The following is a 16,919-nucleotide window of genomic DNA, read 5'->3' as shown; positions in this document are numbered from 1 at the left end:
CGACACAATACATTTGGCATTCTAAAACAAGTTGTGTGGATTCAGTGAAAGTGGAAGCTGTTGAGTATTTTGCAAATAAACAAGAAGAAATGCAATTGCTATCACAAATGCTGCAAGAAACACTTGCAACTAGTTCAGTTTGCAGTCCCATGGGCAAAACAAGCAGTCTGGTGTAGTGGATAGAGCATGGGCCTGGGAGTCAGAAGGTCATGAGTTCTCATCCCAGCTCCACCACTTATCTGCTGTGGGGCCCTGGGCAGGTCCCTTCACTTCTCTGTGCCTCAGTTACCTAACTGTAAAATGGAGATTGAGACTGTGAGCCCATGTGGAACAGGGCCTGTATCTTAGTACAGTGCTTGTTACATAGTTAATGCTTAATAAATACCCGAAAAAAAATTCCAAAAGAGCGCCTGTATTCACCCCAGCACCTAGTACAGTTCCTGACACATAGGAAGTGCTTAACAAATACAAATACCACAACTATTATGTCACCCTTTGTAACGTTGAACTGCTAATGTAGACACACAATAAATCGTTCCTAACTGTAGTGATTTAAATGTTTTCAGAACCACCTGTGGTACCCAAATCTCTACTGGCTTTCAGTAGTGACTAAACTCCCCTTCATCAGCTCAACCAACACAAGGCAGCCCTCAGAAATATTATTTTCCAGCAGTTCCACATTATTATTCAAATGACTGATAGCTTCTTAAAAACAGCTAGAGGTGAAGAGCCCCTTTTGGTCCTAAAATACGTTTTGTAAAATATTTTCTTTTAAAATGCCATTTCTAAGAGCGTTCACTGGGCTGAGGATGCCTACAATGTGAATTATTCATACCTTTCTCCCTTAGAAGGTGAAAACATTTCAATAATCCTTGATTATCAAGATACAAAATTGGTACACAAAAAGAAGGAACTGCCATACAGCTCTCATTTCACAAGTGCCATGGAATGATTTCTTTTCCTACAAGGCATCATTAGAGAACTGCGTAAGGGGAAAAATGAGGCGGGGGGGGGGAGGAGAAAACAAACCAACCACCGAAGACACAACTGAAAACCTTTTGGAATAAAAGCACTGTGGTGAAAGCTTCCAATTCCTGGCACCGATAATCAAGATCATGAGAAAAGAAGTAGTACAATCAACATGCAAACATTTCCTTCCACCAATCTCTCTAATTAAAATATTCCATAAAGAAACAGCCCCAAGCTGTCAATCAACCACACAACTGAGCCCAAACCCAGTAGTGCGGTGACACAGGAATTGACTGAGGATCTGGAAAAGGAAAAGTAAAAGACATGGTAGAATGAGTTGAAGAGGCACTTGACAATCTCAGGGAGAATGCCTGTGATGCAATGGAAAATACCAGAGGATTGAAAGTACTTCACTGAGCTTAAGGGAACATCACCACTTGATCTGAGAGCGTTGAATGGTTTAAAGTTTCGTGTAAATGGGGACAATAGTGATGCTTTTTGCTTTGTTTTTGGTAGGAGAATTACAAATCCCCAATACAGTTACTGAATAAAAGGGGCGAGGGGGGGAGAGAAGAGTAAAAGAAACGAACAAAAAGAATGAATATGGAGAAATGAAAAGTGATGATTATCCTCTCGAGGGAAGGTGTTGTTCTTTCTAACTCTAATCTGTTCTCCCAAGCGTTTTAGTACAGTGCTCTAAACACAGTAAACCTGCAATAAATACCACTGATTGATTGATTTAGCATGAGACACCACAGGCAACATTTTTACTCTGAGTAATAATAATAACATTTTTGGTGTAGTGGATAAAAAATAGTGGTGTAGTGGATGGGAATCAGAAGGACCTGGGTTGCAATCCCAGCTCCACCACTTGTCTGCTATCTGACCTTGGGCAAGACACTTTACTTCTCTGTGCCTCAGGGACCTCATCTGTACAGTGGGGACGAAGACTGTGAGCCCTACGTGGGACAATCTGATTACCCTGTATCTACCCCAGTGCTTACAGTAGTGCTTGGCACATAGTAAGCGCTTAACAAATACCAACATTATTATTATTATAGTAAGCACTTAACAAATACTATCATCATCATCCGTAATGCTAAGCTCATTATGGGCAGGGAACATGTCTGTTAATTCTGTAGTATTGTCCTCTCCCGAGTGTTTAGTACAGTGCTCTGCACATAGTAAGCACTCACTAAATACCATTGATTGATTTTATTTTTCTAAACATTCAACATAGATTTAATTTCCTCCCCACATGAGTTCTGTGAGCTAGGATACGACAGAAATGATTTCCTCTTTCATTCAATGGATGAGGAAATGGAGGCCCTGAGCGGTTAAATGACTTGCTTGAGATTACCCAGAAGGCCACGATGGCAAAACCTGGATTACAACCCTTCGTCTCCCAGATGTGCTCGTTTCACTACGCCATGCTGACTCAAAGGCTGGCAATGTCGCTAACACTAACAAAGTAAAGATAAGGCCTGAGACTCCTGCCGAGAAGCAGTGTGGATTAGTGGATAGACCACGGGCCTGGGAGTCAGAAGGACCTGGGTTCTAATCCCCCCTTTCCCTCTGCTTCCCCCTCCACTCTTCCCCTTTCCCCTCCCCTCAACACTGTGCTCATTTGTATATATTATTTATTACTCTATTTATTTTGTTAATGAGGTGCATATCTCCTCGATTCTATTTATCTTGATGATGTCTTGTTTTTGTTTTGTTCTGTTTTGCTTTGCTGTCTGTCTCTCCTGTTTAGACTGTGAGCCCGTCACTGGGCAGGGATTGTCTCTATCGGTTGCTAAATTGTACATTCGAAGTGCTCAGTACAGTGCGCTGCACATGGTAAGCACTCAATAAATACTATTGAATGAATGAATAAATAATCCCGGCTCTGCCACATGTCTGCTGTGACACCTTGGGCAAGTCACTCTACTTCTCTAGGCCTCAGTTACCTCATCTGTAAAATGAGGATTATCAGTGTGAGCCCCATGTGAGAGAGGGACTGTGTCCAACCTGATTAACTTGTATCTACTCCAATGCTTAGATTCGTGTTCGGCACACAATAAGCGCTTAACAAGTACCATGATTATTATCAATAATAATAATAACACATAAAGAGGAAGCAGAAATGAGGGTTGGTGTGAATGTACTAACCCATTTAGGATATATATGCACAGAAAGATTGTTAGGAGAAAGTTGAGATGTCACAATCACCCAGTGGCTATTTAACAATGCATCTGCAGTTTAGATGCAGTCCAGAAACACAGCCAATGTTGCACGTTATCGCTTATAAATTGGATGAAATCATCAATTATTTAAGCCTGGTCTTCCCTCAGGAGATATACTGCCAATGTATAGGGAAGGTATAAAATATTCTATGAATTTATACAGTTCCATAGAGAAATGTAATGTGCTGAGCAACACAACTTCTTTCGAACTGTCTTCCTGTGTCCAGCTTCCCTCCACTTTAGGCTATGCTCGGAAGCAACATGGCTTAATGAAAAGAGCTCGGGCTTGGGAGTCAGGGATCATGGGTTCTAATCTTGGCTCTGCCACTTGTCAGCTGTGTGACTTTGGGCAAGTCACTTCACTTCTCTGTGCCTCAGTTACCTCATCTGTGAAATGGGGATTAAGACTGTGAGCCCCACGTGGGACAAGCTCATTACCTTGTATCTTTCCCAGGGCTTACGGCAGAGCTTGGCATGTAGGAAGCGCTTAACAAATACCATCATTATTATTATTTTACTGTTGCCCAGCTAATTTCCTTGAAGGCTGGTTTGTGCCACACTTGAAAAACCTTCACCAATTTCCCATTTCCCTCCACATCGAGCACAAATGCCTAATAGTTGGCATCAAGGTTCTCCACAGTCCTTCTCTCCTTACTTTTTACTTTCTTCATCCTCTGTGCTCCAACTCAATCCCTTTGTCCCTTCAATTGGACCTTTTATTAAAAAATGGCATTTCTTAAGTGCTTACTATGTGCCAGGCACCGCACTCAACGCTGGGGTAGGTACAAGTTACTCAGGTCGGATGTAGTCCATGTACCAAATAGGGGACACAGCCTCAATCTGCATTTTACCGATGAGGTAACTGAGGCAGAGAATTGAAGTCATTCGCCCAAGGTCACACAGCAGACACATGGCGGAGCTGTGACTAGAACCCAGGTTCTTCTGAATTCCAGGCCCATGCTCCATCCACTAGGCCATGCCGCTTCTCTACTCTTCTGTCCCCTTTCCCTAACTCACACTATTACAGCAACCTAGACCTGCCTCTCAATCAATCAATCCATGGAAATTCTTGAGCAACTACTGTATGCAGAGCACTGTACTAAACACTCGGGAAATTACAATAAAACAGAGTTGGTAGGCATCTTCCCTGCTCATAAGTTCCCCTCGCCAAATGTGACAGGCCACAGATCTCTGCATGCTCAGAACTCCTAAAAAGCTCCATCTTCTCCAACAAGCCTTCCTAGATTTACTCCCAGCACCTCAGTCCCTATCAACCTGACCACCACCTCTAGTGCTTATGTAATCACTTAGGTAATCACTCACGCATATCATCACTTATGTGTATACACCCGATGCACTGAAGTCGACTATTTGTAATGATTATCTTAGTTCTAAATATCTTTATGCCTGCCTTCACCATTAGAATGTTCACTCAGAGTCCCATGTGAGAAGGGACCATGACTGACTGATTAACCTGTGTTTACCCTGATGCTTAGTACAGTGCTTGACACATAGGAAGCACTTAAATACTACAATTATTAAAGTTTCTCATTGATTCATTAACTCGCATTTATTGAGTGCTTACTGTGTGCTCTGCACTGTACAAAATGCTTGGAAAGTACAATTTCTGCCCAAACAGGCTTACAGTCTGGAAGTCTCATGCTTCTGTTGTACTTTCCCAAAGGCATAGTAAAATCCATTGCACCCAATGGATGATTAAAAGATATAACTACTAATTGATGCTATTTACTGAGCACTTACTGGGTACAGAGCACTATACTAAATGCTTGGGAGAGCACAATAGACGAGGTAGGCCCAATCATTCATTCATTCATTCAATAGTATTTATTGAACGCTTACTATGTGCAGAGCACTGTACTAAGCACTAGGAATGTACGAATCGGTAACAGATAGAGACAGTCCCTGCCCTTAGACGGGTTTACACTCTAATCGGTCTAATTTGACTAATTTGACTAATTGATAATTTGACAGGTTTACAGTCTAATCCAATCCCCATTACTACTCATCCCCTTCAGAGCAAAATCAGTCATTCAGTTGTAATCTTTGTGTAGTTATTGTGTGCTACACACAAAACGCTTGGGAGAGTACAACATAACAATAAACGGACACATTTCTTGCCCACAATGAGTTTCCAGTCTAGAGGGGGAGACAGACATTCATAATACATTTGCAAAGGCAAAAGAAAAGGGCAAAGGAAAAACTCTGTTTTCCCACACATCACTGTTCCTTCCTTTCCTCTTCGTGGTTTTGAATTACTGCTGTAGGGAAAAAAAAAAGTATCTTAAAGGACTCTTTCTAGATGAATAAAAAATGTGAGAATTTTAAGGGAAGTGAACAGGAACGCCATATTACTTTTAACATAAATTGATCACCACATTGGGGAAAACAACAGATTTTTCCACATAAGGTGAGTAACCACTTTCACAACCTTTTAAGTCAAGAAGGATTGAAATAAGCAGTGAGTCTGAAGATGCCAACATAAAGTCACCAGGCGGATATTTACTTATCCTATTATACTAATGTCTGTCACCCTCTAAGGGTCATACCTGGAGAGTTCCCAGTAATCTACCAGTCTTGACTTTGGGAGGGACAGTCAAGCAGAGGCCTGCCCATTCCATTCCTAGCTTGGGCAGTGGCTAGCCAGTGGAAGGCAATCTGCTACAAGTCAAAACTCATCCATGCTGGGCAGTAGCGGTACGGGACAGAATCAAAGGTGGAGACTCAAGTTAACTGTGTGGAAGGAGGCAACAGTAAACCACTTCTGCATTTTTACCAAGAAAACTCTATTGGATAAATTACCAGAATGAATGCAGGCGGAGGTGGGGCATTCTGGGAGACATAAGTCCATGGCACTGCTACGGGTCAAAGACGACTCGACGACACAAGGCAAGACAATGTCTGTCTCCCCCTCTAGACTGTAAGTTCACTGTGGGCAGGGAATGTGTCTGTTTATTGTCACATTCTACTCTCTCAAGCCCTTAGTACAGTGCTTTGCACCCAGTAAGCGTCCAATACAACTGAATGAACAGGCAAGCAGAAAAACATGGTGGAAGATAGAGAGAAAAAAGATGCATAGAAAATAGATATGCATCACAGGCATTGCAGAAAACAGTTGAAGGAAATAATGACTTGTTGATGAAGGTACCTATTTACTTCTGCTTTCATTAAATCACTGTGTTCATCCCAGATGTATTTCTTTATTACAATATGAGTATGGATGCCTATGTGTGCATATGATGATATATTTTTATATATTCATATATATATCATATCTATAAGAAATGAATATGTATTCACACAAACACTGCAACATTGGCATTTGAGGCGCAGATTGCTGGCATTGTCATTACACAATAGAGGCCTCCAGGGACCCTACTACAGAATCTGAACTCCTTTAAGAAAGTAAAACAATTCAGAGTAGATTACTGATGTTATCTATTATGGAATATTACAGGGTGAAAGAACTGACTATATTAGAGGGGACAGTTTGGATTCAACATCTGGAATCATTCTGAATAGCCGCATTCAGGCCCAACGTCCCTCCCCCCTGCCTCTCCCGCCCAGATGGTATTCAATGAAGAACTGATTAAAATTAAACAATGGGAGAGGGGTTCTTGGGCATAATTACTACTTTTTAAATCCTGACTGGTAAGAGGACAGACAATGTGTCTGTGGCAACTGTGCTTCTAGATTCTCTAAAAATCACCTGAGGGGTAAGCTGGAAAAACAACTCCCGTAGGCTTTGCTTGGGAGAGCCACCTGCCACCATGAGAGCCCTTGTTGCCTTCCTCCCACATGTTGCAACCTTGTCTCAGTCAGTCAGTCATATTTATTGAGTGCTTCCTGTGGGCAGAGCACTGTACTAAACAGCTCAGAGAGAGCAACATATCAATGAACAGACACATTCCCTGCCCACAATAAGATCACGGTCTAGACGCGTGACCTACATTCATATAAATAAATTACCGATAGGTACATAAGTGCTGTGGGGCTGGTATGGGGGATGAATAAAGGGAGCAAGTCAGGGAGATGCAGAAGGGAGGGGAAGAAAAGGAAAAGAGGGCTTAGTCAGGGAAGGCCTATTGGAGGAGATGTGCCTTTGATAAGGCTTTGAAGAGGGGGAGTTTAAGTGTCTGTTTCCAAGAGTGGCATATGACCGTGGCTCCAGAAGCATAATCCCTGCCTCTCAGGACACACAGTTCCACCTCCACAGGAGTAGAGCCAAGATGGCTGACAGAACCCGCCAACCTCCTGCACTCTTCTATAGCCATGACGATACAGAAGGCGGTGAAGAAACAGCAGAGAGGAAGAGTTGCAATGTTTCTCTCCTTCTCCCTTCCAGATTTGACTATTCCCTTCATCCCCCCAGCGTTTCTCTCAGCTCTCTCAACTCTGCAATCTCTCCTGAGCTCCCGGCTACAGGCATGTCCCTGTGTCTGTCTTCATCAGGCCCACATCAAAGTGGCATAGGCCTATTTCAAGGCTGAAGAAAAATTTGTACATGACCTTTTTATATTTTCTTCAGGCACCAAAAAAAAAAGCAGCTTTTCATTTGATTTCATGATGCCTTTGCTAATTAACTTCAAAATCCAATTTGTAAATGTTTTATTAAATCAAAATCTCCTACTACATCATTTATACATTTCACAGCTCCCATTGCCTGGTGGCCAGCTCTGTGGATCACAGTGTGGGGAAGGGTTTCTCCAGTTTAGAAAAATATGTGAGGATTACAGGGAGAAAAAAATGAGTAAGGTGGAAACCATTTCCCGTGCTATCCAAACTTTGAAAAATTGACAGAACCCAGAATCCCCGTTTACATAGCCCTCTGAAATTCATATGTGTAGTCAGTTACATATTCAGCTATTTCATTCCTAATATACTTGGGCTACTATCTTTTATCTTTCTGCTCCTACTGGTTAATATTTTATATCTGTCTACTACGCTCATATCATCTAGACTCTCTAGACTGTAAGCTCTCTGTGGGCAGGGACTGTGCCTGCTTACTGTTACAGTGCACTTGCCCAAGTGCTTCGTACAGTGCTTTGCACACAGTAAGTGCTCAGGAAGTATGATTGAATGAATGAATCATCACGGATCTTACCTTTTTCTTTTCCTCTGGTTTACGGTACCCATATTCTGTAGAAAGTGGATAGTAAATAAAGAAAATGCATAATTATGCTGGGGCTCCCAGGGCAAAGGAGAAGATGAAGACCATCATCAACGGTACTTATTTAGCTCTTATTTCATGCAGAGCACTGTACTAAGCACTGGGGAGAGTACACTACACTACATCCGAGTTGGTAGGCAAGTTCCCTATCCTCAGTGAACTTACACTCTAGCTGGGGACTGATGCAGGGCTGTGGGGACCACAGTCGTTAAAGACAGTATGTGGTTCTGTGAGCATCATCACAGTTCCTCTACAGTGTGAACATGGCTTCAGCCTCATCACAAACAAGAAGGGAAACACAAAGCAATGGAGAGAACTTTACAATGTTCTCCTTAACATCCCTCCTATTATTGACAATTAGGGCCTGCAAAATATGCCAAATATTTGTTCGTGAAGAGACACAGCACTTGTCTAAACTATTGAGGAGGGTATTGCAGCAGTCACCCATGGGAAACGGGATGTCACCAATCCTTGATGGCTGAGACCTGCAAGCACAGAGAAGATGCCTGTTTAAACAATTATATGAGTGCTTCGTCAAGGGACTAGACCCTGAGGCGATGCCACAGGATGTCAAAGATGTCATCATCATCTCCATCTTGGAGAACAAAGTCCGGTTTTGGAAATGAGCGAGATATTCCCTTCTTCATCACCACAGAAATCACAGCCAGAGCACATTCCGATGAGCTAATGGAAAACACCAATGATTGAATGCCCCGGAATCACAGTGGGGTTTCAGAGCCCAGTGAGGACCAATGGCTATAATATGTTCAACTCTTCAGATATAAAAATCACTAAGACCTCTACCTAGTTTGTTCAGACCTGATGAAAGCATTCAATACCCTCAGTAGATCTGGACTTTGGATATGAACTAGCAAATATGGCTGCTCTGAAAAGTTTGTGAAAGCGCCGAGACTTCTTCACAACGTCATGGCTGGCCAGGGTCAGAGCTGAGGGTTCCCTGTCTGATTGATTCCACATCTCCAGCGGGTCAATTCATTCTCCAAAACAGCAATGGAAACTGAGAGAGACCTGGATGCAGGCCTCAGAATCCACTTCCACAACTCTGGGAAACTCTGCCAACTCAACAGACGTTAAGCATTGTATAAAGTCCTAGAAAGACATTTGAGAATTACTCTATGCAAATGCAAGAGGCTCACACTCAAGAATTGAGGCAAATGGTTTTGCTGAATCACCCAGAAAGATTAAAGATACATTTTAAAGAAAATTGAGGTGGTATAACAACTTAGACCTGAGAAACTGTATACAAGACCAGAGATCCATCCTGGCAGAGGTAAATCCTTTCACAGATTTCTGTTGCCTGGGCAACACTCTGACCCATGCGAGAAAAGGCAACAGATAACTGAATCAAGAAAGCTAGTACATCCACTGGAAAACTGTCAAAAGAGTGTTCTTTTGGGTTCTAATTCAGACTCCACTATCTAGCTGCTGTGTTCCCTTGGGCAAGTCACTTCACTTCTCTGCCTCAGTTACCTCATCTCTTAAATGGGGATTAAGCCCATGAGCCTTATGTGGGACAGGGACCTGTGGCCAACCGAGTGCTTAGTACAGTGCCTGGCACACTGTAAGCACTTAACAAATGTCGTTGTTATTATTATTATTATAATGTGGCAATGGTTTGCTAAAGGACTTTTTTATGGTATTTGCTAAGTGCTTAATATGTGCCAGGCACTGTTCATTCATTCATTCACTCAATCATATTTACTGAGTGCTTACTACATGCAGAGCACTGTCCTAAGCGTTTGGAAAGTACAATACAGCAATAGAGACAATCCCTGCCTACACTGGGTTTACAGTCTAGAGGGGGAAGGCAGACATCAAAACAAGTAAACAGCCTTCAATATAAATAAATAGAATTATATATATATATATATATATGAATAAGGGGAGGGGGGAAGGGGAAGAGCAAAGGGAGCAAGTTGAGGTGATGTGGAAGGGAGGGGGAGCCGAAGAAAAGGGGCTTAGTCTGGAAAGGCCTCTTGGAGGAGGTGTGCCCTCAGTACGGCTTTGAAAGGGGGAAGGGTGATTGTAAACTCTGGGTAGATAAAAGGCAATTAGGTTGGACACAGTCCATCTCCCAAACGAAGCTCACAGTCTTCATCCACATTTTACAGATGAGGTAACTGAGGCACAGAGGAAGTGAAGTGACTTGCCCAAGGTCACACAGCAGCTACATATTGGAGTCTGAATTAGAACCCAGGTCTTTCTGGCTCCCAGACCCATGCTCTATCCACTAGACCACACTGCTTCAGACCCAACTAGAGGTCTTTGGAATTGTAGAGCATTCTACCCTCTTCTGTGGCTTTGAGATCCAGACCTACCCCCAAAGTATCAGGTTGGCCTCCTTAAATGGTTCCACCATATCATTTGATGGGCTCTACTCTATAACAAATGGCAAGGCAGGATCAGTGACTGCTAGAAGGAAGTCATCATCCTAACACTGAAGCCAGACTTAGTGAAACAATGCCTCAGATAATGCTTCATCTCAGCTGAAAACTGGGAGTCAATTGCCAAACATAATGAGCATGGAACCCTGCAATCAGGAAAGTAGCCCCTCTTAGTCAGCCACTGTCAATCAACAAGGCTGTATCATCCCATCCTGGTAGTGTACTAGGAATCAATCATACTTACTGAGCACTTACTGCATTTAGAGCACTGTATTAAGCGCTTGGGAGAGTACCCCATAACAGTATAACAGAGTTGGTGGATTCATTCCCAGCCCACAAGGAGCTCACAGTTTAGAGGGGGAGGCAGACCTTAATATCTCGGAGCATAAGCTTCATTCACTCAATAGTATTTATTGAGTGCTTACTATGTGCAGAACACTGGACTAAGTGCTTGGAATGTACAAATCGGTAACAGATAGAGACAATCCCTGCCCTTTGACAGGCTTACAGTCTAATCGGGGGAGACAGGCAGACAAGAACAATGGCAATAAATAGAATCAAGGGGATGATCATCTCAATAAAACAGTAGCAAATAAATAGAATCAGGGTGATGTACATCTCAGTAAATAAAATAAATAGGGTGATGAAGATATATACAGTTGAGCGGATAAGTACAGTGCTGAGGGGGTGGGACGGGAGAGGGGGAGGAGGAGAGGGAAAGTGGGGAGAAGAGGGTTTAGCTGCAGAGAGGTGAAGGGGCGGGTAGAGGGAGCAGAGGGAAAAAGGGAGGAGCTCAGTCTGGGAATGCCTCTTGGAGGAGGTGAGCTTGAAGTAGGGATTTGAAGAGGGGAAGAGAATGGCGGAGGTGAGGAGGGAGGGCGTTCCAGGACCGCGGGAGGACATGGCCCAGGGGTCGACCGGCGAGCATAATAATAATAATGTCAGTATGTGTTAAGCGCTTCATTAGGATCGAGAGTCCAACAGGCACAAGTGAAAGCAGCAGATCAAAAACACAACAAAGGACAGCTTTTTTGGAAGCACAATGTGGCTGGGACTGTGGGTCTGGTGAATGGAAGTCAGAGGCCCTGGGTTCTAATCCCAGTTCCACCATGTAACTGCTGTGTGACCTTGGGCACATCACTTAACTTTGCTATGCCTCAGTTCCCTTTTCTGCAAAATATGGATTCAATCCCTGTACTCCCTCCTAATTTAGACTGTGAGCCCCATGTGTGACCTGATTAGTACACTTGGTGCATTCCTCTCCAAACACTTTGAGTTGTCTCAGCTGCTCTCTCCACTCCTTTCCTTTGATCCCCTCTTATCTGGCTTCCGCCACTTTCACTACAGAAACCACCCTCTCAAAGATCCCCAATGAATTCCTTCTTGCCAAATCCAGTGGCCTCTATTCCATCCCAATCTTCCTCGTCCTGTCAGCTACCTTCAACATTGTCCACCATCCCGTTCTTCTGATGTCACCCAGGGATGGGTTCGTTCTGGAATCAGCGCGGTGAGGGAGAGGGAGAGACCAGAGATGGAAAGCCCGAATTTTATACAAAATTTATTCCACAAGGCGCAATGAATTATTTGATTATTTAGACACCGTGAATTGAACTTCCCTTTCAGGAGGATTATGATTACTTGGTGATATTAGAACTTCCCTAACAGGAGGAATATGCTTGTATGTTACCTCACGCGTGGCAGAACACCCTGGTCCCACCCAGGCAGAATTCACTTATGGTTTGTTTGCACATGGTGAGGTGGCTAGCTCTCACCCACGAGCACTTCCCACTCGGGAGGAATCCATTTATGCGTTACACACCTGTGGTGAAGCCCCTAGCTCCCACCCACGAGTACTTCCCACTTGGGAGGAATCCATTTATGCATTCCACACCCGTGGTGAAGCGCCTGGCTTCCAGCCCCAAGAGCATTCAGCGGGGCTGGGCACTCACCCATCCTACGGCTCCTCACTTGGAGCAAGCAGAGCAGGCTTCTCACGCTCTGGACAGAGGCGACCTGCAGCTGTCTGCTGCAAATCTCGATCCTCTGCACAGGTTAGAGGTGGCAGGTATTTATCACCTGAGCCCCTAGGCCATTCCAGCTTCTGGCCTCAGTTTATCCACTCTCTGCCCTCCCCCCTCCTCCATACCTAATTTGATTGGCGAGGGACACCTTCTGTATTCCCGGCATGGGCTGTCAAGCTGGCAGTTTTGGTTGTGGGGACGTTATCCCACTCTCACTTCCGAGTTTTGCTTGCTGGTTCAGGAGGTCACGAGATAGCATTTGACCTTGAGATGGTCAGCACCCCAGGGTCACTTTGGGACACCTGGACACATTATCCAACCCTGGCTTCGATGACAGTGTCCTCTCCTCATTTTCCTCCTAGCTCTCTGGCTGCTCATTCTCAGGCTCTTCTGTAGGCTCCTCCTCTGTCTTATACCACTTAACTGTAGGAGTCCCTCAAAGTTCAATTCTGGGTTCCCTTCTATTTTTCATCCAACCATACCCTTAGACAACTCATTCTCTCCCATGGCTTCAACTACCATTTCTAAGTGAACAATTCCTAATTTACTTCTTTAACCCTTATCTCTCTGCCACTCTGCAGACTCGCATTTCCTCCTACTTGCAGGACATCTCTAATTGGATGTCCCACCGAAACCTCAAACTTAAGTCCAAAACAGAACTCCTCATATTCTCACCCAAATCTTGTCCTCCCGCTGACTTTCCCATTACTGGCAACAGCACCACCACCGACCCTGTCTCCCAAGCCCCTAAACTTGGTATTATCCTTGACTCATCTCTCTCATTCTACGCACTTATTCCATCCGTCACCAAATCCTGCCAACCTTCACAACATTGCTAAAATCCACCTTTTCCTCTCCATCCATACTGATACACATTAATTCAGACACTTATCCTATCCCAACTTGATAACTACATAAACCTCCTCTCTGACCTCCCTGCCTCCTTCTTTCCCCACTACAGGCCAAACTTCACTTAGCTACTCAGTTCATTTTTCTACAAAACTGTTCAGTCCATGTTTCCCCACTCCTCAGGAACCTCCAGTGATTGTCCATCCACCGCAACGTCAAACAGAATTCTTTTCCTTCGGCTTTAAAGAACTCAGTCATCTTGCCCCCTCTTACCTCACCTCATTACTTTCCTACTACTTAGTACTGTTCTGTACATACAGTAAGCACTCAATAAATGCAACTGAATGAATTCTACAGCCCAGTCTGCACACTTTGCTTCTTTAAAGTCAACCTACTCACTGTACCTCAGTCTCATCTATCTCTCTGCCAACCTCTAACACACGTCCTCCCTCTGGCCTGGAACTCCCTCCTTCTTTGTATCTGACAGATCACTCTCCCTACCTTCAAAACCTTCTTAAAACACACCTTCTCCATGAATCTTTTCCCAGCTAAGCCCTCATTTCTCTTTCTTCCATTCCCTTCTGCCTCGGCCTTGCACTTGGATTCGCGCCCTCTATTCACCGTTCCCTCAGCCTCACAGCACTTATGAACTAAGTACAGTGCCCTACACACAGCAAGTGTTCAATAAATATGACTGCTTATAACATATCTGTAATTTATTTCTATTAATGTCTGTCTCCCTCTTTAGACTGTAAACTTGTTGTGGGCAGGGAATATGTCTACCAACTCTGTCATATTGTACTTTCGCAAGCACTTAGTACTATGATGTGCATACAGATGACACTCAATCAATATAATTAATTACAGTGCTTGGTATATAGTAAGCATTTCACAAATACTACAGTTATTCTTATAAGTGACTATCGCCATCAGTGGCTTCTTCTTGAATGTGAAGGATTATTGCATATTTATCTATGTTCATATGTGTACGCGCTCAATCAGCTCACCCCTTCCTACCTTACCTCACTGATTTCCTACTACAGCACAGTCTGCATACTCCACTCCTCCAGCTGTGCCCTGTTCTTCTCTCTCTCACCACCAACCCCTTTCCCATGTCCTTCCCATAGACTGGAACTCCCTCTGCTTTCATATATGCCAGACCATAACTCTCCCCACCTTCAAAGCATTATTAAGGTCACATCTCCTCTAAGGTGCCTTCCCCGATCAAGACCTCTTTTCCCCGGCTCCCTCTTCCTCGTGCGCACTTGGGTCTGCGACCTTTCAGCATCTGGCATTCCCCTCACCCTCAACTCCACAGCTCTAATAGACACATGTTTAAATTATGTATTATAAATTATTTGTTTATATTAATGTCTGCCTCCCCCTCTATAATGTAATCTTATTGTGGGCAAGGAATGTGCCTGCCAACCTTGATGTATTGTATTATCACTTGTCTGCTATCCTGCAAGCTCGTTGTGGGTAGGGAATGTGTCAGTTTATGGTTATACTGTACTCTTCCAAGCACTTACTATAGTGCTCTGCACACCGTAAGCACTCAATAAATACGATTGAATGAGTGAATACTCTCCCAAGAGTTTAGTATGGTACTCTGCATTAAGTGCTCAGAAAATACCACTGATTGATTGGTAAGCACAGTAGTTAATCAAACTGAAAAAAAATTAATGCAGAAATCAAAGATTTATTCCTCTTAAGAACCTGCCAAAGAAATGACAGAATAAGAACAGATGTAAAAAATCAAATGGCAAGTACTGTTGAATGTGCACTTTACAAGACGTACACATATCAGACAACATTTCTTCCCACACATTTTTCTTCTTGATACCATCAGTTCTGTAGTAATATATATTATCATCATGCAATTAGGATATAACATGATGGAAGTATTGTGGAGCATTCTGCATTTTGGGCATGATGTAATCTGCTGCAAATAATCCAGTGAAGGAAAAAATCGAGGCTCACATCTGCATGGTGTCAGACAAGGCATGATACTGCTGCTATATTCCCCAGCCTCTGCCTCCATTTTACTTTACTTCATTCCACATAGTACATTGTGCTTCTTTGTGATTTTGTAACCCTACAGAATTTAAAACAGCCAAACAACAGCCACCCTTCTCCCCCACCCTTCAAAGCCCTACTGAAAGCTCACCTCCTCCAGGAGGCCTTCCTAGACTAAGCCCCCCTTTTCCTCAGCTCCCCCTCCTCCCCATCACCCCAACTCACTCCCTTTGCTCTACCCCCCATCTCACAGCACTTGTGTATACATACGTATCTATAATTCCATTTATATTAATGCTTGTGTACTTGCTTTGATGTGTATATTTTGCTAATTCTATATATTAATATTGATGCTAATGATGCCTGTTACCTTGTTTTGATGTCAGTGTCCCCCCTTCTAGATTGTGAGCCCATTCTGGGCAGGGAATGTCTCTATCTGTTGCTGAATTGTACTTTCCCAGTGCTTAGTACAGTCCTCTGCACACAGTTAGCACTCGATAAATATGATTGAATGAATGAAAAATGAGTCACAAGGGTGTATGGCATTCTGTTAGTGATGGAGATGAAAGCAATATAGGACTCTGTATTCAAAAATGCAGGTCATGGAGATATTTTTTTTAAATTGTATTTCTTAAGCGCTTAGTATGTGTCAAGCACTATTCTAAGCACTGGGGTAGAGACAAGTGAATTAGGTTGGACTCAGTCCCTGTCCTGTATGGGCTCACAGTCTAAGTACGAGGGAGAACAAGGGAACTGTGACAGAGAAAAGTTAAATGACTTGCCCAGAGTCATACAGTAAGCACTGGCAGAGCTGGGGTTAGAACCCATGTTCTTTGACTCTAAAGCCTATGCTCTTTCCACTAGGCCATGCTTGCTTCTCAAACCATTTAGCACCAAACCTATTAATTCTCATGGAGTGTTGGTTAGCGTAGCATGATTTTCCCATACCATTAGGTTCTTCAAGTAAAACACCACCATGTTCTACCAGAAATGACAATACTTCAATATTCTGAACACACTACAGAGTTGCTTAAGGGTTAACATTTCCACTTCAGAGTAGTCCATTTGATGTTTGATGAACAAGACAGTATATGAACCAGCTTCCAGGAAAATTAGATGTGTGCATTAGGTCTCCAGAAAAAGAAAGCAAGGTAAGCAAAATGACCTTTAATTCTCAAGTTATAGATGATCGCGATTAAATGTGTCCACAAAGTCAGTGTAAACCCTTCAAAATTTAAAGGTG

The 16,919-nt window shown here is 43.3% G+C and overlaps 1 protein-coding gene and 1 non-coding gene across 2 annotated transcripts in view; one reads left to right on the top strand and one right to left on the bottom strand.

Moving 5' to 3' along the window:
* Window positions 1-16,919, bottom strand: part of PRKN (parkin RBR E3 ubiquitin protein ligase) — a 1,416,888-nt gene that overhangs the window by 623,544 nt on the left and 776,425 nt on the right. The gene's annotated exons all lie outside the window — the stretch shown is intronic.
* LOC114809663 lies at window positions 5,747-5,884 on the top strand. Its single transcript, XR_003757440.1, has one exon. It is a non-coding gene; the product is annotated as a small nucleolar RNA SNORA7 (small nucleolar RNA).

The sequence above is a fragment of the Ornithorhynchus anatinus genome, chromosome 2 (genome assembly GCF_004115215.2).
Source record: "Ornithorhynchus anatinus isolate Pmale09 chromosome 2, mOrnAna1.pri.v4, whole genome shotgun sequence".
In the NCBI taxonomy this organism is placed as follows: domain Eukaryota; kingdom Metazoa; phylum Chordata; class Mammalia; order Monotremata; family Ornithorhynchidae; genus Ornithorhynchus; species Ornithorhynchus anatinus.
Note: the sequence above shows the minus strand (reverse complement) of the source record. Positions and strands in the feature narration are given on the sequence as shown.